Raw genomic sequence first — 27420 nt, 5'->3', positions numbered from 1 at the left:
AAAAAAAAAAAAAAAACTTTTCACAGAAGAACTCCTGTAGAACCTGTATCTCTTTTTTAAGCTCCTCCTTTCTTATTAGTTTTTAAATGGAATAGAAGTTTCCATGAATACAAGAGGCATATCTTTCTCCCACACTATTTTATCCTCCATTAGCAAGCACAATGTCTAGAATATAGGAGGCACTTAGTAGATATTTGTTGTTGTTTAGTCTCTAAGCCATGTCTGACTCCTTTGCATCCCCATGGACTGTAGCCCACCAGGCACCTCTGTCCATGACAAGTATACTGGAGTGGGTGCCCATTTCCTTCTCCAGAATAGACATTTACTAAAGAATTAATAAAATGGTGATAGTGGTTCTAAAAAACTTTTTAAATAAAGTCCTATAAAAATAGGAGTTGTTTTATTTTCATTTGTGGGGCCATTTACTTAGTATTTGGAGTCTTCTAGACTAACAGGCAATGGCACCCCACTCCAGTACTCTTGCCTAGAAAATCCCATGAACGGAGGAGCCTGGTGGGCTGCAGTCCATGGGGTCGCGAAGAGTCAGACACGACTGAGCGACTTCTCTTTCACTTTTCACTTTCATGCATTGGTGAAGGAAATGGCAACCTACTCCAGTGTTCTTGCCTGGAGAATCCCAGGGACGGGGGAGCCTGGTGGGCTGCTGTCTATGGGGTTGCACAGAGTAGGACACGACTGAAGTGACTTAGCAGCAGCAGCAGCAGCCTAACAGGATTTTATTTTTCCTTCCATCATTTTCTTAGCTGTGGTGATGGTAGTAAATGCATTCTTTGATGCTTGCAAGAAGTCTTTTTAAAAAAGGAAAACAAGCTCTTTATATGACATAGAATAGACAATACAAAAAAAAAAAAGAATAGACAATACATAGTTTTATCCTTAAGATAGGAAGTCAATCTAAAACAAACAGGAGGACAATGACACAGATAACAAAGAGGTACCATGGGACAGTTTATTATTTATTCATGAATTCATGTATTCAACAGATATTTAGGGATACATAGTATTCAACAGGTTCTAGCTACAAAGATAAATTGTCAGTCTCCAAAAGTTTAAAGAAATCATAAAATTATGTAATGGAATACATAAACAATTGAATAGTAAGATAAATGATGTTACAGAGATGGGGAAAGAAATGGAAAAAAATTATTTTGTTTAAATAGATATTACAAACAGTTTCATGCAGGAAATAATGCTTAGCATTAAAAGATGACTAGGGTTTTCCCTTGTCACTCAATGATAAAGAATCAGCCTGCCAATGCAGGAGACAGGGGTTCAATCTCTTGGTTGGGAGGATCCCCTGGAGGAGGAAATGGCAACTCACTCCAGTATTCTTGCCTAGGAAATTCCATGGGCAGAGAAGCCTGGCAGGTTATAGCCTGAAAGTGAAAGCCGCTCAGTCGTGTCGGACTCTGCAACCCTATGGACTATAGAGTCCATGATATTCCCCAAGCCAGAGTACTGGAGTGGGTAGCCATTCCCTTCTCCAGGGGGATCTTTCCAACTCAGGGATCAAACCCAGGTCTCCTGCATTGCAAGCAGATTCTTTACCACCTGAGCCACAAGGGAAGCCCAAGCATACTGGAGTGGGTAACCTTCTGCTGGGGATCTTCCCAACCCAGGAATCAAACCAGGGTCTCCTGTATCACAGGCAAATTCTTTACCAACTGAGCTACCAGGGAAGCCCAGGTTACAGTCTATGGTCTATGGGGTTGCAAAAAAGTCAGACATGACTTAGTGACTAAACAGCAACATAAAATTTGTAGGTGTCCAAATCAGATATCCCAGTCGGAGTAAACAGCATCTGCAAAAATTACAAATGTGTGAAACTACAGCCTCAGTAAGGAATCATGCATATAGTGCAAGATCACTGGTATGTAAATAAGGAGGTGAGAATGTTCAGCATACGTAATATCTATTCAGTGATGGGGAAAAGAAAATCCTTCAGTATTTTTGACTACAGAGAGTTGTGTTTGCCTTTGAAAAGGATAAGTATGGTGTGAGTATGAAGGGTTAATTTATTTTGATTAGATAGGTAGTTGATGGTGGAAGTATAAGAACTAGCAAGAAAGGTATTGTTGAAGATTATATATTTCAGGAGGTAGCAGAAGTGAGATCATCTCTGGTACAGATAATATGGGTCTTCCTGAGAAACTGGCCTCTTCATGACTCTTAGAACAGACTGCTATATCATAATCCCATATATAGGGTGGTTTAAACAATAGACATTTATTTCTCAAGGTTCTGGAGACTGGAAAGTCCAAGATCAACAGGTAGGCTGATTTATTTCTGGTTGAAGACTATGCTATTGATCTGTAGATGACTCCTTTTTCTCCGTGAGAGAGTGAGACAAAGAGAGAAAGCCAGAGAGAGCACATGTGGGCACTCTGGTCTCTCCTTATAAGGTCACTGATCACATATTGGGGACTTCCCCTTCCTAAATGCGACTAAACCTACTATTTTCCCAAGAACCCACCTCCAAATACCACCATCACACTATGGAATGGGGTAATGAGTTTCAGTACACGAATTTTAGAGGCACACAAACATGAAGTCCATAACAATGAGCCACTGTTACCAATACTTATAATTATTTGTTTGGTTTGTTTGTTTGTTTGTTTTTTGGTTTGTTTGTTTTTTAAGCTTCATGGTCTTTGGGAAATCTGTATATAGATTTAGGGGGAAACAATTACTGATACCATCTCTACATTAATGTCTCTCATTGTGAAAGCCCAAGAACTAGATCCTTTTTCTACCCAACCATCAGTTTAGTTCAGTTCAGTCACTCAGTCATGTCTAACTCTTTGTGACCCCATGAATTGCAGCACACCAGGCCTCCCTGTCCATCACCATCTCCCGGAGTTCACTCAAACCCACATCCATCGAGTTGGTGATGCCATCTAGCCATCTCATCCTCTGTCATCCCTTTTTCCTCCTGCCCCCAATCCCTCCCAGCATCAGAGTCTTTTCCAATGAGTCAACTCTTCCCATGAGGTGGCCAAAGTACTAGAGTTTCAGCTTTAGCATCATTCCCTCCAAAGAATATCCAGGATTGATCTCCTTCAGAATGGACTGGTTGGATCTCCTTGCAGTCCAAGCATAGTCACAGCTAATTATTTTAGTTGTGAATCTTGAAAAATGTATGAAGAAGATGGGACAGTGTTCAGGAGGTGAGACCCACTGCAGGGCCTGCAGCAATATTGGTACAGCCCAAACTGTTCCAAAGATGTAGCCTTGGCTGTAGTTTCTGCTGCTCCAACATGGAGATAACTTGATTGTTGTCCTCATTTTCTGAGTCTTATGCTCCATTCTCCTAACAGACCTTTGAGCTCCCATCTTCTTTTAATAAATTCTCTTCCTACTTAAGATAGCTTGGGCCAATTTTTCTTTTTTAAAATCAAACCCCTAACATATCCAGTCTTCTACCTCTTTTACTTATGTGAATGTGCTCCAATTCTCTGAAAACTCTATAATTGATGCCAAGAATGTAAGAGCTTTACGATCATAGTCTTATCAGAAAGAGTGAAAGAAAACCAACATTCTCTTTATCTTAACAATTAAATTTAATAGCCCTACAACACTGATTTGAAATCAGTACATTTTTTGTTCTTTTTTCCTGCCATTAATCTCTTTCCTCCTTATTATGATTTTTATACGAACTCAGTAGTACTGAAATTCTCAGTTTCTGACCTTTGTCCTCCTCTTTTCTTTACTACAAATCATGCCTTTCTAGATGACTTCTTTGGGTCTTTTTCCACCTCCATACTGCTTCTGGTCACATGATACCAAAAAAAAAGAAAGAAAGAAAGAAAAAAAAAAAAAACTAATAAGAGATTTTGGCTTCATGTTTAGGCTGTTTCCCAATAGAAATAATATATACTTAAGACTGGAACAATACACAAATCTATTTCTTCACTCATTGTTGAGCTAGCCCAGATGCAGAAGACTAATTTTAAAGATGATAGAAGTAGTGAAATTTATAGACATGGCTAAATTTCAAGAAGAATGATGCTCCTCGCTGAACATGGACTTCATTGAGTCTTTGGCCATAAGGTACTTAGATGGATATAGTTGTTGTTGTTCAGTCACTAAGTTGTGTCCAACTCTTTTCAATCCCATGGACTATAGCACACCAGGCTTCCCTGTCCCTAACTTTCTCCCAGAGACTGCCCAAGTTCATATCCATTGAATCAGTGATGCCATCGAACCATCTCATCCTCTGCCACCCTCTTCTCCTTTTGCTTTCAGTCTTTCTCATCATCAGGATATGATATGTCCTCCCATAATGATAAATTTGTCAGGCCAGTGTTTATTGTAGGCTAGATATATTTTAGGCATTGGTAGCTTACAGTGAACGATGTTGGATTCACGATCTCTGAAGAAAAATATTTAGCTTCTGGCCCAAGCTCAATGACTCACAACTTTTGTATAGCAGTTTTATTACAGTGAAAAAGGGACAGGGAGATGCTCTTATCAAGTCTTATCAAGGTCTTACATACTTTTACCAGACCCACTCACAAAACATACATCATAAGATAGTAAGATTAGTCAGAAGGTTCTTAATAAGAAGGAGAAACATGCTCTTGAGCAAGATACATCATTGTCATAGAATCATTCAGTTCAGTCCAGTCCCTCAGTCCTGTCTGACTCCATGGACTGCAGCACGCCAGGTTTCCCTGTCCATCACTGACTCCTGGAGCTTACTCAAACTCATGTCCATTGAGTCGGTGATTCCATCCAACCATTCCATCCTCTGTCATCTCCTTCTCCTCCCACATTCAATCTTTCCCAGCATCAGGGCCTTTGCCAATGAGTCAGCTCTTCGCATCAGGTGGCCAAAGTATTGGAGTTTCAGCTTCAGCATCAGTCCTCCCAATGAATATTCAAGACTGATTTCCTTTAGGATGGACTTGTTGGATCTCCTTGCAGTCCAAGGGGCTCTAAAGAGTCTTGTACAACACCACAATTCAACAGCATGAGCTCTTTGGTGCTCAGCTTTGTTTATAATCCAACTCTCACATCCATACATGACTATTGGAAAAAAAAAATATAGTTTTGACTAGATGGACTCTTGTCATCAAAATAATGTCTCTGCTTTTTAATATGCTGTCTAAGTTGGTCAAAGAATTTCTTCCAAAGAGCAAGCATCTTTTAATTTCATGGCTGCAGTCACCATCTGCAGTGATTTAGGAACCCTCTAAAACAAAGTCTCTCACTGTTTCCATTATTTCCCCATCTATTTGCCATGAAGTGATGGAACCAGATGCCATGAAGTGATGGAACCAGATGCCATGATCTTAGTTTTCTGAATGTTGAGTTTTAAGCCAACTTTTTCACTCTCCTCTTTCACTTTCATCAAGAGGTTCTTTAGTTCTTCTTCACTTTCTGCCATAAGGGTGGTGTCATCTGCATATCTGAGGTTATTGATATTTCTCCCGGCAATCTTGATTCCAGCTTGTGCTTCTTCCAGCCCAGAGTTTCTCATGATGTACTCTGCATATAAGTTAAATAAGCAGAATGACAATATTCAGCCTTGATGTACTCCTTTCCAAATTTAGACCCAGTCTGTTGTTCCATGTCCAGTTCTAACTGTTGCTTCTTTTTTTAAAAAAAAACTTTACATAATTGTATTAGTTTTGCCAAACATCAAAATGAATCCGCCACAGGTATACATGTGTTCCCCATCCTGAACCCTCCTCCCCCCTCCCTCCCCATACCTGCATATAGATTTCTCTGGAGGCAGGTCAAGTGGACTGGTATTCCCATCTCTTGAAGAATTTTCCACAGTTTGTTTTGATCCACAAAGTCAAAGGCTTTGGCATAATTAATAAAGCAGAAGTTGATGTTTTTCTGGAACTCTCTTGGCTTTTTTGATGATCCAAAGTATGTTGACAATTTAATCTCTGGTTCCTCTGTCTTTTCTAAATCCAGTTTGAACATCTGGAAGTTCACGGTTCATGTACTGTTGAAGGCTGGCTTGGAGAATTTTGACCATTACTTTGCTAGCATGTAAGATGTGTACAATTGTGCCATAGTTTGAACATTGGCATTTCTTTTGACATTGCTTTTATTTGGGATTGGAATGAAAACTGACTTTTCCAGTATCCTGTGGCCATTGCTGAGTTTTCCTAATTTGCTGTTGTATTGAGTATTGCACTTTCAAGACATCATCTTTTAGGATTTGAAATAGCTCAACTGGAATTCCATCATCTTCACTGGCTTTGCTCATAGTGATGCTTCCTAAGGCCTAGTTGACTTCACATTCCAGGATGTCTGGCTCTAGGTGAGTGATCACACCATCCTGATTATCTGGGTCATGAAGATCTTTTTTGTATAGTTCTTCTTTGTATTCTTGCCACCTCTTCTTAATATCTTCTGCTTCTGTTAGGCCCATACCATTTCTGTCCTTTATTGTGCCTATATTTGCATGAAATGTTCTCTTGGTTTCTTTAATTTTCTTGAAGAGATCTCTAGCCTTTCTCATTCTATTGTTTTCCTCTATTTTGTTGCATTTATCACTGAGGAAGGTTTTCTTATCTCTCTGCTATACTTTGGAATTCTGCATTCACATGGGTGTATCTTTCCTTTTCTCCTTTGCCTTTCACTTCTCTTCTTTTTCAGTTATTTGTAAGGGCTCTTCAGACAACCATTTTGCCCTCTTGCATTTCATTTTCTTAGGGATGGTCTTGATCACTCCCTCCTGTACAATGTCATGAACCTCTGTCCATAGTTCTTCAGGCACTTTGTTTATCAGATCTAATCCCTTGGATCTATTTGTCACTTCCACTGTATAATCGTAAGGGATTTGATTTAGGTCACACCTGAATGGTCTAGTGGTTTTCTCCACTGTCTTCAATTTCAGTCTGAATTTGGCAATAAGGAGCTCATGATCTGAGCCACAGTGAGCTCCCAGTCTTGTTTTTGATGACTGTATAGAGCTTCTCCATCTTTGGCTGCAATTAATATAATCAATCTGATTTTGGTATTGATCATCTGGTAATGTCCATGTGTAGAGCCTTCTCTTGTATTGTTGGAAGAGGGTATTTTTTGTGACCAGTGCATTCTCTTGGCAAAACTTTATTAACCTTTGCCCTGTTTCATTCTGTATTCCAAGGCCAAATTTGCATGTTACTCCAGATGTTTCTTGATTCTTACTTTTGCATTCCAGTCCCCTGTAATGAAAAGGACATCTTTTTTGGGTATTAGTTCTAGAAGGTCTTGTAGGTCTTCAGAGAACTGTTCAACTTCAGCTTCAGTATTGCTGGTTGGGGCATAGACTTGGATTACCGTGATATTGAATGGTTTGCCTTGGAAACAAACAGAGATCATTCTGTTATTTTTGAGATTGCATCCAAGTACTGCATTTTGGACTGTTTTGTTGACTATGTTGGCTACTCCATTTCTTCTAAGGGATTCTTGCCCACAGGAGTAGATATAATGGTCATTTGAGTTAAATTCACCCATTTCAGTCCATTTTAGTTCACTGATTCCTAAAATGTTGATGTACACTCTTGTCATCTCCTGTCTGACCACTTCATAGAATCATTAGAATAGAGCTTAAGGAAAAACATACCCTTGAGCAAGATGTGTTGTTTTGTTGTATAATTATTAGCTCTGGGGGTAAGGAAAGTTAGTCTTAAAGATTGTTGTCATAACAACTCAGAGTTTAAGAAAAAGCTTCTCATGTGACTAAGATGAAGGAATGAGGGGAAAAAAAAGTTTATCCATTTTCTCCCCCTTGAGGGTCCCTTCTCCTCCTTGAGAACCTTGGACTCCTTCCTCCTTGAGCCCCCCGGACTCCTTACCAACCTATCTAAGAATTTAAGAAGTAACTCTCTAAGCATCATCCTATGTAATGGGATTTAGTCATGAGAAAGAAAGACTATATTTAAAGACCATACACTCTGATAAAGAAGGAAGGAATCAATAATCTAATAAATGGATAATATGATTTCAGTTAATGGCAGGTTATTGGAGGAAAAAAAAAAAAACAACATGGCAATAGAATAACACAAGATACTTAGGAGAGTGTGTAGGTTCTTTCAATGTAAAAAGATGATATTTGCACAAAAATCTGAATGCTAAAGAGACATCAAACCAACTATTCCCAAACAGAAAAATGTTTCAAGCATATGCATGGACTGTAAAAGGGTAATCTTAATAAGTCCCTACTCGCTCTGCTTGCTGCATCATAGTCCAATAAATCTGGAGACAAGGTGCTGACTTTATTGGAGTATAACTTTTTGAAGAGCTTTCTGACTGAGAAGATGGTAGACTAATGCCTCAAAATAACCATCTTGTCTAAACCTGGATGTCAGGTTCTTTTACGGATCATAGATAGAGGGAGGTGAGGAAACCAAGTAAAAAGGCTATTTAATTCTTGCAAATAACTCCTAGAATGGCAGGCCTCAGGCAGGAGATGTGTTAATTATTTGTTTCTTCCCTGCAATCTACAGGTGAACAGAGTTATGCACAGAGACACTTTAGTTTAACAGTCAAGCAGAGGGGTGCAGGGTTCCCTGAGGCATGGCTTATGTATGCTTGTAATAACAAAAGCAGTAAAACAAGCATTAAAACTAGAGGAACAGATTTAGCATGGAGTCAAAATTAACTCTTTCCTAGTACTGTAAGCTAGGTTGCAGTACTAGCTTATTTTCTTCAAAGTTAGCACCTTTGTGGTTGGAGAATTAAGATTAAAGTGGCTCTTAGGAAAAGCAGAAACTAAAAAAAAACAAGATCTTTGGTATGTTCTTCTTCCAGTAGGAAAAGTGAGTCCTCCCATCCAGTCTTCTGCAAATTTCTAGGCACTTTTATGAAGGATGTGTAACACTATGAATAACTCTGCACAATTCACTCATCATCTAAGTGGAAAGGCACCACCTCTTCACAAGGGGAAGCCAAAGGTTTAAGTTAATGATTAGTCTATAATTCTAATTCCTGTCTCATAACTTACTTCAGATATGATCACAGCTGCTGTGAAAAATCCCAGAAAGTAGCTGTTGTGGTGGCAGTTCTTCACTTGCTAAGTAGTGTTCAACTCTTTGCACCCCATGGACTGCAGCATGTCAGGGTTCTGTCCTTCACTACCCCCAGGAGTTTACCCAAACTCATGTCCATTGAGTTGGTGATACCATCCAACCATCTCATCCTTTGTCGCACCCTCCACCTCCTGCCCTTGGTCTTTCCCACGAGTCTATTCCCGTGAGTCTTTTTTCATTGGATAAAGGGTTTTTTTCAATGAGTCAGCTCTTCACATCAGGTGGCCAAAGCTTTGGAGCTACAGCATTAGCCCTTTCAATGAATATTCAGGGATGATTTCCTTTAGGATTGATCAGGTTGACCTCCTTGCAGTCCAAAGGATTCTCAAGAGTTTTTTTCTCCAGCACCACAATTCAAAAGCATCACTTCTTCAGCCTCATCCTTCTTTACGGTCCAGCTCTCACATCCATACATGACTACTGGAAAAACCATGTCTCTGACCATACAGATAGAGAAGAGGCCAAAAGTCTGGTTATACTATAAATTGTATTTTGGTGAGTATGATTGCTTTTGTGTGGTGATGAGGTGGTTCTTAGCAACATTTACCCATCTCAGGTCAGTGTCATCAAATTTTGAGGCTGAAGGAGGGCATGTCAAAATAAATACATTTGGACGTAGCTTCCTAGAAATAACCTAGGGTATTTGACCACTCCCTTTATATATGATAACATTGTCTTCCTTGACATTCCTGTTTATTGTATCAGGCACTATATTGAATATTCTGTTGGCATTCCCTGTATTTTCTCATTTAATTATTATAACTATAGGGCAGTTATTAACTTACATTTTGTAGATGAATAAACTGAGGTCTGAGTGTTTGATTTTTCTTTTTTTTTTCTCTAAATCACACAACTTGTAAATTACAAGATTTCAATTCAGATCTAACTCTAAAATATATAGTCTTGTCAATATACTCTTAAGCTTTATTTCAAAAGGAGGATTGTTTTTCAGATATGAGAAAAAGATTACATAGGCATTCATGAAGGGTATATGGATATAAACTCTGGTTCTTTTTTCATACACATTTATTTGCATTTTCCAAACGTGGCTAGTTATTTATATTTAAGTTCTCCCACTGGAGAAAATCACATTTTGCCTTTTGAGCAAAGCTGCAAAGTCGGCTTATTTTATTACATTTTTGTCTTCTCAGAAAGACACTACGCAACTGGAATTTCATCTGTATCAATAGTCGGCTGCCAACACTTGGAGAATGCTGACAGTGGATCAATTTTAATTTACAGCCTATCTTGAAAGGCCATTTAAATAGTGGTAATTAAGAAGCAAAATATGAGGCTGGAAATGTAACAAAATGTGGATAGTTTTAAACTAATGAAGTTCTTGAAGCCCTTTCTCTACAAAGTCAAGATGTTTAAAGTGAAGTTTCTCTGTATTATACATCATTATTTTGACAGAGTTAAGGAAAATCACTAGATTTCCAGTATTGGACTAGATTATATTCTTCTAAAATGCTGTTTCTTAGTACACTGCATTCTCTTTTCATAATTAACATCTTACTGGTACCCTAATTTCAATATTTATATTCCCCATTATCATAATTCCAGAAAGTAGAACCCATGTCCACCATTTTTTCCATAAATATAGAACCCATTTAGGCTTATGGTTAATGCTTAGTAATTATTTACTTAAATCACCAAGTGACAAAATAACTACATGAAAAAAGGAAGAGAGATCCATTTCCATATGCAAAGGTATCCATGGATTCATCCCTGAGTCTTTAAATGAGACAACCGTCAGCTTAAAAAGGATGTACAACATGAGAGTTGTAAGTAAAGTTTTATTTGGGGCAAAATCACTGCATTCCAGGAGAGAGCACCTCAGATAGGTCTGAGAAACTGCTCCAAAGAGGTGGGGTGGAGGGAGTTTAATATGCGTGATTTTGGTGAAGGGGAAGTTCATGAAACCAAGCACTTACCTTACAAAATCTTTTCTGCTAGTCAGAAGGAGCTGATGTCACCATGAAGCGATTTAGATGCAAGGATTGGGATCATGAAATCAGTTCCTGAAAATAACTATCTAAAGACCTGTCCCACCAGTTTTTCTGGAGCACAGAGTGTCTCATTCTCCACCCTGAACTCCCTTCGGGGCACATTAAAGATCAACAGCAGAAGCAGCACAGATTCAATCCTCACAGAGGCAGATGGCAAATGCCCTTGGCAAGCACCATTTTGTCTTTGACACAACAGCAAAAGAAAGAAAAAACCGTATGTGTGAAAATATTTCAGACTATACAAGTCTCAACATTTTAACTCTAGGTTTTGCACCTAGTATGTTTGTTAGCTCTTATTAATGCTGAACCTTGATGACATCTTTTCTTGTCATCTTTGACTGTGTTTACACTTTTTATTTCGTTGGGGGGGTCAACCCCTGGTCAGTCTTTCTGATGAGCTTCCAGGACAAAGACCATCTTATTTCACCATCTTAATGTAACAAATCAATCTGTATATTAACTATTAGGTGCTTGGTCAACATTTGTTTTAGCTAAATTTCAGCATTTCTCATGACAGGCAGTGAAAAATTCTAGAATAAGAATCATAGTGTTCAAATTCCAGCTGCTTTTATCTTTTTTTCTCCCTTTATTTTCCTGTTGTACTTCTTTTTCCTTTTTTTTAAAATTTTATTTTATTTTTAAACTTTACATAATTGTATTAGTTTTGCCAAATATCAAAATGAATCTGCCACAGGTATACATGTGTTCCCCATCCTGAACCCTCCTCCCTCTTCCCTCCCCATTCCATCCCTCTGGGTCGTCCCAGTGCACCAGCCCCGAGCATCCAGTATCGTGCATCAAACCTGGACTGGCAACTCTTTTCATACATGATATTTTACGTGTTTCAATGCAATTCTACCAAATCTTCCCACCCTCTCCCTCTCCCACAGAGTCCATAAGACTGTTCTATACATCAGTGTCTCTTTTGCTGTCTCGTACACAGGGTTATTGTTACCATCTTTCTAAATTCCATATATATGCGTTAGTATACTGTATTGGTGTTTTTCTTTCTGGCTTACTTCACTCTGTATAATAGGCTCCAGTTTCATCCACCTCATTAGAACTGATTCAAATGTATTCTTTTTAAAGGCTGAGTAATACTCCATTGTGTATATGTACCACAGCTTTCTTATCCATTCATCTGCTGATGGACATCTAGGTTGCTTCCATGTCCCGGCTATTATAAACAGTGCTGCAATGAACATTGGGATACACGTGTCTCTTTCCCTTCTGGTTTCCTCAGTGTGTATGCCCAGCAGTGGGATTGCTGGATCATAAGGCAGTTCTATTTCCAGTTTTTTAAGGAATCTCCACACTCTTCTCCATAGTGGCTGTACGAGTTTGCATTCCCACCAACAGTGTAAGAGGGTTCCCTTTTCTCCACACCCTCTCCAGCATTTATTACTTGTAGACTTTTGGATCGCAGCCATTCTGACTGGTGTGAAATGGTACCTCATAGTGGTTTTGATTTGCATTTCTCTGATAATGAGTGATGTTGAGCATCTTTGCATGTGTTTGTTAGCCATCCGTATGTCTTCTTTGGAGAAATGTCTATTTAGATCTTTGGCCCATTTTTTGATTGGGTCATTTATTTTTCTGGAGTTGAGCTGTAGGAGTTGCTTGTATATTCTCGAGATTAGTTGTTTGTCAGTTGCTTCATTTGCTATTATCTTCTCCCATTCTGAAGGCTGTCTTTTCACCTTGCTAATAGTTTCCTTTGATGTGCAGAAGCTTTTAAGGCTAATTAAGTCCCATTTGTTTATTTTTGCTTTTATTTCCAATATTCTGGGAGGTGGGTCATAGAGGATCCTGCTGTGATGTATGTCAGAGAGTGTTTTGCCTATGTTCTCCTCTAGGAATTTTATAGTTTCTGGTCTTACATTGAGATCTTTAATCCACTTTGAGTTTATTTTTGTGTATGGTGTTAGAAAGCGTTCTAGTTTCATTCTTTTACAAGTGGTTGACCAGATTTCCCAGCAACACTTGTTAAAGAGATTGTCTTTAATCCACTGTATATTCTTGCCTCCTTTGTCAAAGATAAGGTGTCCATATGTGCCTGGATTTATCTCTGGGCTTTCTATTTCGTTCCATTGATCTATATTTCTGTCTTTGTGCCAGTACCATACTGTCTTGATAACTGTGGCTTTGTAGTAGAGCCTGAAGTCAGGTAGGTTGATTCCTCCAGTTCCATTCTTCTTTCTCAAGATTGCTTTGGCTATTCGAGGTTTTTTGTATTTCCATACAAATTGTGAAATTATTTGTTCTAGCTCTGTGAAGAATGCTGTTGGTAGCTTGATAGGGATTGCATTGAATCTGTAGGTTGCTTTGGGTAGTATACTCATTTTCACTATATTGATTCTTCCAATCCATGAACATGGTATATTTCTCCATCTGTTAGTGTCCTCTTTGATTTCTTTCACCAGTGTTTTATAGTTTTCTATATATAGGTCTTTAGTTTCTTTAGGTAGATATATTCCTAAGTATTTTATTCTTTCCATTGCAATGGTGAAAGGAATTGTTTCCTTAATTTCTCTTTCTGTTTTCTCATTATTAGTGTATAGGAATGCAAGGGATTTCTGTGTGTTGATTTTATATCCTGCAACTTTACTATAGTCATTGATTAGTTCTAGTAATTTTCTGGTGGAGTCTTTAGGGTTTTCTATGTAGAGGATCATGTCATCTGCAAACAGTGAGAGCTTTACTTCTTCTTTTCCAATTTGGATTCCTTTTATTTCTTTTTCTGCTCTGATTGCTGTGGCCAAAACTTCCAAAACTATGTTGAATAGTAATGGTGAAAGTGGGCACCCTTGTCTTGTTCCTGACTTTAGAGGAAATGCTTTCAATTTTTCACCATTGAGGATAATGTTTGCTGTGGGTTTGTCATATATAGCTTTTATTATGTTGAGGTATGTTCATTCTATTCCTGCTTTCTGGAGAGTTTTGATCATAAATGGATGTTGAATTTTGTCAAAGGCTTTCTCTGCATCTATTGAGATAATCATATGGTTTTTATTTTTCAATTTGTTAATGTGGTGTATTACATTGATTGATTTGCAGATATTGAAGAATCCTTGCAACCCTGGGATAAAGCCCACTTGGTCATGGTGTATGATCTTTTTAATGTGTTGTTGGATTCTGATTCCTAGAATTTTGTTAAGGATTTTTGCATCTATGTTCATCAGTGATATTGGCCTGTAGTTTTCTTTTTTTGTGGGATCTTTGTCAGGTTTTGGTATTAGGGTGATGGTGGCCTCATAGAATGAGTTTGGAAGTTTACCATCCTCTGCAATTTTCTGGAAGAGTTTGAGCAGGATAGGTGTTAGCTCTTCTCTAAATTTTTGGTAGAATTCAGCTGTGAAGCCATCTGGACCTGGGCTTTTGTTTGCTGGAAGATTTTTGATTCCAGTTTCAATTTCCATGCTTGTGATGGGTCTGTTAAGATTTTCTATTTCTTCCTGGTCGAGTTTTGGAAAGTTGTACTTTTCTAAGAATTTGTCCATTTCTTCCACGTTGTCCATTTTATTGGCATATAATTGTTGATAGTACTCTCTTATGATCCTTTGTATTTCTATGTTGTCTGTTGTGATCTCTCCATTTTCATTTCTAATTTTATTGATTTGATTTTTCTCCCTTTGTTTCTTGATGAGTCTGGCTAATGGTTTGTCAATTTTATTTATCCTTTCAGAAAACCAGCTTTTGGTTTTGTTGATTTTTGCTATGATCTCTTTTGTTTCTTTTGCATTTATTTCTGCTCTAAGTTTTAAGATTTCTTTCCTTCTACTAACCCTGGGGTTCTTCATTTCTTCCTTTTCTAGTTGCTTTAGGTGTAGAGATAGGTTATTTATTTGACTTTTTTCTTGTTTCTTGAGGTGTGCCTGTATTGCTATGAACTTTCCCCTTAGGACTGCTTTTACCGTGTCCCACAGGTTTTGGGTTGTTGTGTTTTCATTTTCATTCATTTCTATGCAAATTTTGATTTCTTTTTTGATTTCTTCTGTGATGTGTTGGTTATTCAGCAGCGTGTTGTTCAGCCTCCATATGTTGGAATTTTTAATAGTTTTTCTCCTGTAATTGAGATCTAATCTTACTGCATTGTGGTCAGAAAAGATGATTGGAATGATTTCTATTTTTTTGAATTTACCAAGGCTAGCTTTATGGCCCAGGATGTGATCTATCCTGGAGAAGGTTCCATGTGCACTTGAGAAAAAGGTGAAATTCATTGTTTTGGGATGAAATGTCCTATAGATATCAATTAGGTCTAACTGGTCTATTGTATCATTTAAAGTTTGTGTTTCCTTGTTAATTTTCTGTCTAGTTGATCTATCCATAGGTGTGAGTGGGGTATTAAAGTCTCCCACTATTATTGTGTTATTGTTAATTTCTCCTTTCATACTTGTTAGCATTTGTCTTACATACTGCGGTGCTCCCGTGTTGGGTGCATATATATTTATAATTGTTATATCTTCTTCTTGGATTGATCCTTTGATCATTATGTAGTGACCATCCTTGTCTCTTTTCACAGCCTTTGTTTTAAAGTCTATTTTATCTGATATGAGCATTGGTATTCCTGCTTTCTTTTGGTCCCTATTTGCATGGAAAATCTTTTTCCAGCCCTTCACTTTCAGTCTGTATGTGTCCCCTGTTTTGAGGTGGGTCTCTTGTAGACAACATATATAGGGGTCTTGTTTTTGTATCCATTCAGCCAGTCTTTCTCTTTTGGTTGGGGCATTCAACCCATTTACGTTTAAGGTAATTACTGATAAGTATGACCCCGTTGCCATTTACTTTATTGTTTTGGGTTTGAATTTATACACTGCTTTTGTGTTTCCTGTCTAGAGAATATCCTTTAGTATTTGTTGGAGAGCTGGTTTGGTGGTGCAGAATTCTCTCAGCTTTTGCTTGTCTGAAAAGCTTTTGATTTCTCCTTCATACTTGAATGAGATCCTTGCTGGGTACAATAATCTGGGCTGTAGGTTATTTTCTTTCATCATTTTAAGTATGTCTTGCCATTCCCTCCTGGCTTGAAGAGTTTCTATTGAAAGATCAGCTGTTATCCTTATGGGTATTCCCTTGTGTGTTATTTGTTGTTTTTCCCTTGCTGCTTTTAATATTTGTTCTTTGTGTTTGATCTTTGTTAATTTGATTAATATGTGTCTTGGGGTGTTTCACCTTGGGTTTATCCTGTTTGGGACTCTCTGGGTTTCTTGGACTTGGGTGACTATTTCCTTCCCCATTTTAGGGAAGTTTTCAGCTATTATCTCCTCAAGTATTTTCTCATGGTCTTTCTTTTTGTCTTCTTCTTCTGGGACCCCTATGATTCGAATGTTGTAGCGATTAATATTGTCCTGGAGGTCTCTGAGATTGTCCTCATTTCTTTTAATTCGTTTTTCTTTTATCCTCTCTGATTCATTTATTTCTACCATTCAATCTTCTGATTCACTAATCCTATCTTCTGCCTCTGTTATTCTACTATTTGTTGCCTCCAGAGTGTTTTTAATTTCACTTATTGCATTATTCATTATATATTGACTCTTTTTTATTTCTTCTAAGTCCTTGTTAAACCTTTCTTGCATCTTCTCAATCCTTGCCTCCAGGCTATTTATCTGTGATTCCATTTTAATTTCAAGATTTTGGATCAATTTCACTATCATTATTTGGAATTCTTTATCAGGTAGATTCCCTATCTCTTCCTCTTTTGTTTGGTTTGGTGGGCATTTATCCTGTTCCTTTATCTGCTGGCTATTCCTCTGTCTCTTCATCTTGTTTAAATTGCTGAGTTTGGGGTGTCCTTTCTGCATTCTGGCAGTTTGTGGAGTTCTCTTTATTGTGGTGTTTCCTCACTGTGTGTGGGTTTGTACAGGTGGCTTGTCAAGGTTTCCTGGTTAGGGAAGCTTGTGTCGATGTTCTGGTGGATGGAGCTGTATTTCTTCTCTCTGGAGTGTAATGAAATGTCCACTAATGAGTTATGAGGTGTCTTTGGTTTTGGGGTGACTTTGGGCAGCCTGTATCTTGAAGCTCAGGGCTGTGTTCCTTTGTTGCTGGAGAATTTGCTTGTTATGTCTTGCCCTGGAACTTGTTGGCCCTTGTGTGGTGCTTGGTTTCAGTGTCGGTATGGAGGCGTTTGATGAGCTCCTGTCAATTAATGTTCCTTGGAGTCAGGAGTTCCCTGGAGTCAGGGTTTGGACTTAAGCCTCCTACTTCCAGGTACCGGTCTTATTTTTACAGTAGTTTCAAAACTTCTCCTTCTATACAGCACCATTGATAAAACATCTACGTTAAAGATGAAAAGTTTCTCTACTGTGAGGGTCACTCAGAGAGGTTCACAGCGTTACATGGAGAAGAGAAGAGGGAGGAGGGAGTTAGAGGTGACCCAAATGAGATGAGGTGGAATCAATAGTGGAGAGAGTGGGCTAGCCAGTAGTCACTTCCTTATGTGCACTCCACAACTGGACCGCTCAGAGATGTTCACGGAGTTATACAGAGAAGAGAAGAAGGAGGCAGGAGACAGAGGTGGCCAGAAGAAGAAAAGGGGGAAATGAAAAGGAAGGAGACAGACAGACAGTAATCAGTTCCCTAAGTGTTCTCCACCGTCTGGAACACACAGAAATTCAGAGTTGGGTAGAGTAGAGAGGGGTTAGGGAGGAGATACAGGCGACCTGGTGGAGAAAATGGAGAGTCCAAAGGGAGAGAGAGCAGTCAAGCCAGTAATCTCGTTCCCTAGTGAAAAATGGATCCTGAAGATTGGGTTCTTAAAGGTACAAAATTGGTAACAAATACATAAAAGCAAAAATTAGAAATCTAGAGTAGGGTTTGGATTTTCAAAAATGCGATGTTAATGAAAAGAAGAAGGAAAAGAAAGAGAGAAAAAACGAACAAAGAAAAACAAAGAAGGTCGTGAAAATTATAAAGAAACTACAGGTACAAAATTGATAAGTAATACCAAAAAGCAAAAATTAAAAATCTAGAGTAGAGTTTGGAATTTCAAAAATACAATGTTAAAAAAAAAAGAAGAAAAATAAAGAGAGAAAACAAACAAACCAACAAAAACAATGTCGCAAAAATTATAAAGAAAATACAGGTACAAAATTGATATCAAATACCAAAAAGCATAAATTAAAAATCTTGAGTAGAGTTTGGAATTGCAGATATATGATGTTATACAAAAGAAGAAGAGAAAGAAACAGAGGAAAAAAAAAAAAAAGTCACAGAAATTATGAAAAAAACTATAGGTACAAAATTGATAACATATACCAAAAGGCTAAAATTAAAAATCTAGAGTAGAGTTTGGAATTTCAAAAATACAATGTTAAAGAAAAGAAGAAAAAGAAAAGAAAAAAAAAAAAAACACGGTCAAAAAATTATAAAATATATATATGAAGTTTGCTGAAGAAGAAAAAAAATAGGGTCTTTTTTTTTTTTTTTGCAAAGTAATAGTTATAAAAGTGAAAATTAAAGGACAATAGAGGACTTAAAATTTAAAAAAAAAATTAAAAAAAAAAGAAAATTGATCGTAAAAATAGTAAAAATATATCTAGGTCTTTCTTTGGTTTTGTTGTGAGTATTGTGGGTTCAGTTCATTTTTGGCTAGTTCCTTGGTCCAACTTATATTTCTCAAGATCTATAGGCCCCTTCCTATGTAGTCCGTAGTAACCACAGGGTTTTAATCTATGGCCTGTAGCTTCCAAGGCATTTCCCTCTGTTATAGCTTCTTCTGTTTGCTGGTCTCTTCAGTGTCTGGTTCCCGCCCTGACACAAAGGGGACGGTGGAGGACACTATTTTTTTTTTTTTTTATTTAGGCTCACTTGTTCAGCCGCGCTGTGGGGAGGGAGGGAGGGATGCTGCAAACAGATATCACTGGCGTGCGCTCGCAGTGCCTCAGCCACACTGGGTCTGCCCCCGCTCACGGCGCATGTAGCCTCCCTGCCCACACTGCTTGGGCTCTAGGTTGTTCCGCCGGGAACAATCAGAGGCCGGCCCTGGGCTGAGCTCCCAGGTCCAAGCCGCTCAGGTTCAGGCACTCGGGTAGTCCTCAGAGGCGCAGACTCGGTTGGGCCTGCGTTTTGTGCTCTTCCCAGGTCCGAGCAGCTCAGGTGATGATGTGTTTGGCAGGCGCCAATGCTGCGACCTATCGCCTCCCCGCCACTCCGTTATCTGGGTGTAAAACCGGCGCACCTTCTCAGGCAGATGTTGATCGTCCAGACCCCCAAGAAGTTTTAGTTAGCAAAGAAGCCTGCTTACAGTTTTATAGATAGTGTCTCTCTGGGGCTGCGATTGCCCCCTTCCGGCTCTGGCTGCTTGTCACCGGAGGGGGAAGGTCTGCAGCCGGCTATCTCTGTACAGTCCTTTGTTCTGTGCGCGGGCCTGGCGGTGTCTTAGGTTAGGGCTGGCTTTTCGTGTGGTAGATATCCCACGGTCTGGTTTGCTAGCCCAAATTATTTCTCTCAGATAGTGCTCAGGACATTCGGGCCCGATTCTTACTCTAAGGGACACAGCCCGCGCCGCGCTTCCCTGCCCAGCCCCCGCTTGCTAATGCCGTGTGCAGGCGTCTGCGCTGCTTCTCTGCTGGGGGAGTTACCGTAGGGCTCACAATCTGCGATTTTTATTTGTTTATTTATTTTTTTTCTCCCTTTTATGTTGCCCTCTGTGCTTCCAAAGCTCGGCACAGATTCGGCAGTGAGAAGGTTTCCTGGTGTTTGGAAACTTCTCTCTTTTTAAGACTCCCTTCCCGGGACGGAACTCCGTCCCTCCCTCTTTTGTCTCATTTTTTGTCTTTTATATTTTTTCCTACCTCCTTTCGAAGAGTTGGGTTGCTTTTCTGGGTGACTGATGTCCTCTGCCGGCATTCAGAAGTTGTTTTGTGGAATTTACTCGACGTTTAAATGCTCTTTTGATGAATTTGTGGGGGAGAAAGTGTTCTCCCCGTCCTACTCCTCCGCCATCTTGGCTCCTCCCCCCTGTTGTACTTCTTAACAATGGATGAAGGAAGCTATTTCTAAGTCATTCTTGCAAAAGAACACAATGAAGGGTAAAGGCTTGTAATAACTTTAGGAGTTTCCTTTTAACAAATGTAAGTGGCACCAAGGAACATTCATGCAGATAAGGATAAGAGATGCAGTGCATACACACACCTGTCACCGTATGAGGGGCATTACTGGAAATTGATTAGAATGTTCTGTATTTTTAAATATTATCTACCCCATGCAAATTAAATAAGACCACCCTCCCCAGTCATTTCTAGATCAGCAAGCAATAAGCAGAAGCTTTGTGTATTTCAGCTAGGCTAATGACACAACATCTCTACTTGTAAATTCTTCTCTAAATATTACAAAGTCTACTTTTTGTTTTCATTCAAAGTCCATTTGTCAGTTTGTTTCTCAACTCTGAAAGTTATTATGGCTTCTCAAGCTAACTTAACATGCTTTACATGCATTGTAGTGTCTTTTGCTAACATTTGCCATCTTGGTGAACAGGCTCACTTTTAAGCACAGCTTTAAACTGGCAATAGCATACCAGCATAGAGGTGCTCCAGTGAGGGATCAGAAACAGCTCTGTCTCCTCAATGGATAGGTGTTCATTCTTTTGCATTGTACTTGAATGCTTTCTCCACCAAACCTTCCTTAATGCCTTTAATGAGATGAGTTTTTCTATTTTTTTTTTTAATTCACTAGCCATTTATTTACATACCCCTTACAATCTTTGGGGTTTCCCTGGTGGCTCAGAGGTTAAAGCATCTGTCTGCAGTGTGGGAGACCTGGGTTCAATCCTTGAGATGGGAAGATCCCCTGGAGAAAGAAATGGCAACCCACTCCAGTATTCTTGCCTGGAGAATCCATGGATGGAGGAGCCTGGTAGGCTGCAGTCCATGGGGTTGCAAAGAGTCGGACACGACTGAGTAACTTCACTTACTTACTCACTTACAATCTTTACGTTTACCTTCTATTTTTTGTACACAAATTAATCATTAACAGTAAAATCTTTCAGGGTAGGAATCTTTTATTCTGAATTCCTAATTCTAACACATTACTTCACATAGAGTCACAGTCTATAAATATTTTACATGAATGAATGAGTGAGTGAATAATTTACAAGAAAATGCTGTTGGACTTACCGTGTACTATAGAGTATTTTTATGGCAAGTAGATGGGGAAAAAGTGGAAGCAGTGACAGATTTCGTTTTCTTGGGCTCCAAAATCACTGTGGATGGTGACTGATGCCATGAAATTAAAAGATGCTCGCTCCTAGGAAGGAAATGTATGGTAAACCTAGAGAGTAAATGCAAAAACAAAGACATCACTTTGCCAACAAAAGTCCATATAGTCAAAGCTATGGTTTGTCCAATAGTCATGCATGGATGTGAGAACTGGACCATAAAGAAGGCTGAGGGCCGAAGAATTGATGCCTTCAAATTGTGGTGCTGGAAAGGACTCTTGAGAGTCCCTTGGACAGCAAGAAGATCAAACCAGTCAATCCTAAAGGAAATCAACCCGAATATTCATTGGAAAGACTGATGCTGAAGTTGAAACTCGAATACTTTGGCCATCTGATACGAATAGCTAGCTGACTCATTCGAAAAGATCCTGATGTTGGGAAAGATGGAAGGCAAAATGAGAAGAGAGAAGCCCAGGACAATATAGTTAGATAGCATCATTGACTCAGGGGACATAAATCTTAGCAAACTCCAGGAGATAGTGAAGTACAGTGATACCTGGTGTGCTGCAGTTCATGGGGTTGCAAAGAGTAGGACATGACTGAACAACAACAAGCAGAATATTTTTATTTTTGACTTCTGGCTTTATTTCTATTCATATTTAATTCTTATATATAGTGTCATTTGGGCTTTCTTGATAGTTTAGCAGTAAAGAATCTGCCTGTGATGCAGGAGACTTGGGTTCAATCCCTGGGTAGGGAAGATACCTTGGAGAAGGGCAGGCAACCTACTCCAGTATTCTCACCTGCAGAATTCCATGGACAGAGGAGCCTGGCAGGTTACAGTCCATAGGATCACTGAGTCGGACACAAATGAAACAGCTTAGCACACACACACATGTAGTGAAGTGACGTGAATGTCGCTCAGCCATGTCCGACTCTTTGCCACCCCATGGACCGTACAGTCCATGGAATTCTCCAGGCCAGAATACTGGAGTGGGTAGCCTATCCATTCTCCAGGGGATCTTCCCAACCCAAGGATTGAACCCAGGTCTCCCGCATTGTAAGCGGATTCTTTCCCAGCTGAGCCACAAGGGAAACCCAAGAATACTGAAGTGGGAAGACTATCTTTTCTCCAGCGGACCTTCCTGACCCAGGAATCGAATCAGGGTCTCCTGCATTGCAGGCTGATTTTTGACCAACTGAGCTATCAGGGAAGCCAAATAAAATTTAGCTAATTTGATTCTATGTCTCCTTGTAACTCTCTTGTGTGACCTATTTTGTTTTACTTTTTGCTTTTATGACTTTATTTCAACATGTAAATGGGGGGAAAAAGTATTATGACGTGTATAAAATCTTACTAATTTAACAGTTAACTCTTCCCTCTAGGATGACCCACCTATGTGACCTAAAGAGCAAATAAAACAGAAATAGGCATCACTTTATTTTTCCCCAATATGCTTAACTGGCACTGAGATGTTTTGAATAATTTATAATGTTTACACAGACGGAAAAAGACAGAGGATTTCATTTCTTATAATGAGTAGAACAAAGTGCAAAGATCAAATAAAGTCAAAGAAAAAAATCCAATAAATAATAAAAGACTCATGTAAATTAGCATTTGTTTTTGGAACGCCTTGCATTGTAAAGTCATAGATCATGTTCATAGAAATGAATAAAACTCCTCTCATTTCCTGTGCAACACTTCACTTTTTTTTTTTATAGACACATGGAACAGCCAATGTTGCAATGTATTCAGGAGCTCACTTTCTCCAAGGAGGGCTTTGGGGTTTAGTTCCAGAAATTAGACTCTACTCACATAAGCAACATGAATAAGTACATATACACAAAATACCAAAGGTCACTTTTACCTAAATTTGAGATGTGCCTAGAACAAATAGCAAAAAACAAAATTATATACCAGGTCTTGAGCAAAAGTTGTGAGAAAGGAAGCTAATGTATTAAAGTGAAGTGAAAGTCACTCTGTCATGTCCGACTCTTTGCGATCCCATGGACTATACAGTCCAAGGGATTCTCTAGGCCAGATTACTGGAGTGGGTAAGCCTTGCCCTTCTCCAGGGGATCTTCCCAACCCAGGGATTGAACCCATGTCTCCAGCATTGTAGGTGGATTCTTTACCAACTGAGCTATCAGGGAAGCTCAACTATATCAGCTAATGTATCAGATGTCTAAAAGACAATCTGGCAAACATTGTCACCCTCTCTTATCCAGTATTCTGGCATGAAAACGTATAACTTCTAGTGGAAACCTACTTTGCAAAATGTGCTAACACCTCCAAAAAAGTGGCCAGCCATTACATGAACAACAAGGAGCAAGATATGTCTCATCGCTAAGTAGTGGATAACACTGTCTTACACCTTTATTTAAAAAGAGACTCCTTTCTGTAGAGGTAAAACACGAAAATATGGTGGAAATATTGTGCAATCTATAAACCACAAAGATGTGAGTGAAGATTTGGCTTGGCAGTTTCCTGTCTACTTTCAGGAATAGAATTTACAAGATCTTTACATCCCATCTCTTCACATATGATTTAAATCCTTCGCTTATAAAACATCAAATCTCTTAACTTAAAATACCATTTGTTCTTCCTACCTTAACAGAAGTGAATGTGATAATATATACAAAGATGTAAATTGCTTTATACATGTTACTACTTGAACACTCTCACCATCATTAATCTTCCAATCATGAAGCTTGTGACAAATATTTGGGCCTTTGGGAAAAAATTCTATTTCTCTAACACTTCGGTTCAACTGGATTTGAAGTCTATTATTGTTTACTTAAGAAAATTAACAAAATAAGTTAGGAGAAAACTTAAAACAATATGAAGCACTAGAAGAAAACCAGGCACAGCACGTGTACGTGAAGAAAGAACACTGCACATGGTTGTTATTACCGATATGAAGAAAACAAGAGAAGATTGCAGGGCAATCAGAGAAAGACGACAAAGTGATGTAGGAACATTTGGGTGAAAAGAATACATGTCAACTCTAGTTAGATTTATCTGAAGTGAATATGGTTTGATGTAATTGGCATACTCTATATGAATAATGGTGGTATCTACACAGAAGATAAATGTTTAATCACCACCAAAACGAATGCACAGATAAGATTCAGCTGATTCATAACCCTGATGTTTCTTTTTGAATTTGCTGGTGAAAAATATTGGAAGAAACATTTAATGATGAGGTGCACATTGAGATGAATGCATGAAAGTTGGCCAGAAGCCACCCCTTTGAACATAACATCATTTCCAAACATTAATCTACTGGGACCTTCTAAGATATTTCTGGAGGAAATTCTTGCCTTGAAAAAGATAATATCATTTTGGACTGAAAAAGAAGTAGTTTGCACATTAAAACAAAACAAAACAAAACAAAACTGATCTCCCCCAGCTGGGGAATACATATTGATTTTAATACTTGAGTACTATGGTTCCAAAGGTCAGACTCAAGAAAAAATTGTGGATGCAGTGGTCTCTGCAGAACACTGCAAGTATTATCAGTGTTTTCTATGTATCACAGTATCTCTTCACCTCATACTTAAGTAGAAACAGTCATTCTTCTCATAGAAACCCTCATCTTACTCACACAAGCTTTAGTAATACTGATGATTATAGATGCATAGGTGATAATTAACTACCTGGTTTATAAATTAATATGAATGAAATAATAGCCAGAAAGTCTCCCTTTCTCAAACTACTGCTATTTTTTTTTTTTTTACCAATTTAAAAATCCAGGTTTCTTTTCTCTTGACTTAAGTGAAAGTGTTAGTCAGTCATGTCCAACTCTATGTGACCCCATGGACTATAACCCACTGGGCTCCTATGTCCATGGAATTCTACAGGCAAGAAATCTGGAGTGGGTACCCATTCTCTTCTCCAGGGAATCTTCCTGACCCACAGATTGAACCTGTGTCTCCTGCATTGCAGGCAGATTCTTTAGAGCCAACAGAGAAGGCAAACATCAGGCTTCTCTTGACTTAAGGCACTGCTTATTCTGTTAAAACTCATCTACTATGAGAAAAAGAAAACCCTTCTCAGAATATATATAGACAATTAGTAGGAGAAAAAGACAATGCATAAAGAAGCAAGATGTCAACTGTAAAAGCCTACCCATGCTGATCACTGCTTTTATGATTACTATGGAATTATTGACCAGGGAGCAGAGCAGAGCTGTAAAGTGTGCTTCCTTGGGGGAATGCTGGTATATCCCACTTGTCTCATTATCCTGGTCATCTTGAGAGCCTTGAGGGTGGGAACCACATCTCATTCTATTCACTTCTCCCACTGCTCTTGCTGAAGTCTTCATTACATATTGGTTTCTACGCAAGAAACAAATTATAACATTTTCAGGTGAAAATTATGAGAAAGTTCTAAGGGGCATGCTTCTTTTCTAGCTTGAAAAAGTCTATAAAAATGAGATCACCACAGAACTGGATGATTATTCTACACTCAGAGCCGGATTTTGTCCTAGTGCAGGGCACTCAAGGCAGTATAAAAAAACTAATTCACCGCTTAAAACATCCGAATTTGATTTGAATACATTTGAGTTAAGGACTGATGCTAAAGCTGGAACTCCAATACTTTGGCCACCTCATGTGAAGAGTTGACTCATTGGAAAAGACTCTGATGCTGGGAGGGATTGGGGGCAGGAGGAGAAGGGGATGACAGAGGATGAGATGGCTGGATGGCATCACCGACTCGATGGACATGAGTTTGGGTGAACTCTGGGAGTTGGTGATGGACAGATAAACCTGGTGTTCTGCAGTCTATGGGGTCACGACTCATGGGGTCTCAAGGAGTCGGACACGACTGAGCGACTGAAATGAACTGAACTGAGTTTAAAATGAATATGTTTACCTCTGTTTATATTTTAACACATTTATTGACGTGTGATAGATATACAGAAAGTGTACTTATTTAATGTGTACAACTTAATGCATTTGGAAATGTATAAACACTCACTATAGTATAGAATCACCATAATCCAGGATATGCAGCCATGAAATTAAAAGACACTTGCTCCTTGGAAGAAAAGCTATGGCCACCCTTTAATATGCTAGTCAGTATATTAAAAAGCAGAGACATTACTTTGCCAACAAAAGTCCGTCTAGTCAGAGCTATGGTTTTTCCGGTAGTCACGTATGGATGTGAGAGTTAGACCACAAAGAAAGCTGAGCACTGAAGAATTGATGCTTTTGAACTGTGGTGTTGGAGAAGACTCTTGAGTCTCTTGGACCACAAGGAGTTCAAACCCATCAATCCTAGAGGAAATCAGTCCTAAATGTTCATTGGAAGGACTGATGCTGAAGCTGAAGCTCCAGTAATTTGGCCACCTGATTTGACAAACTGACTCATTAGAAAAGACCCTGATGCTGGAAAAGATTGAAAGTAGGAGGACAAGGGGACAACAGAGGATGAGATGGTTGGATGGTATCACCGACTCAGTGGATGAGTTTGAGCAAGCTCCAGGAGTTGGTGATGGACAGATAGACCTGGTGTCCTGCAGTCTATGTAGTCACAGAGACTGACTGAGCAACTGAACTGAATTGAATCCAGGAGATATATATACAGAGAGAGAGACTTTTTCAAGCTAGAAAAGAAGCCTGCCCGTTAGAAGCTTCTCACCATATATATACATATATATATATATATATATATATATATATATATTTATTTATTTATACACATATACATATACATAGTGATGGTTTACTTGCTAAGTCATGTCCAACTCATGTGACTCCATGGACTCTCACCCACCAGGCCCCTCTGTCCATGGGATTTCTCAGGCGAGAATGCTGGAGTGGGTTGCCATTTCCTTCTCTAGGGGATCTTCCCAACCCAGCAATGGAATCCAGGTTTCCTACATTGCAGGAGGATATTTACAGACTGAGCCACCATGGAAGCCCCTATATATCAATATCTATTTCTATCTACATATAGACATAGATATCCAAACCTCTCAAAGTTTCCTTTTGTGTCTTTTTGTTTTGTGAAGTAAGAGTGCTTAAAATGATATCTAGCTGTTAAATTTTGAAACACACAGTGTCATATTGTTAACTGTAGGCAATACTGTTGCACACTTAGGAGAACTTACTCAGCTAGCAAAGATGCAACTTTGTTTGCACTAAAAACTCTCAATTTTTCCCTTCCTCCCAGTCCCAAGCAACAACTGTTGTGCTC

Source organism: Bubalus bubalis, chromosome 7 (genome assembly GCF_019923935.1).
Source record: "Bubalus bubalis isolate 160015118507 breed Murrah chromosome 7, NDDB_SH_1, whole genome shotgun sequence".
Classification (NCBI taxonomy): domain Eukaryota; kingdom Metazoa; phylum Chordata; class Mammalia; order Artiodactyla; family Bovidae; genus Bubalus; species Bubalus bubalis.
This window is presented reverse-complemented; position numbering follows the sequence as displayed.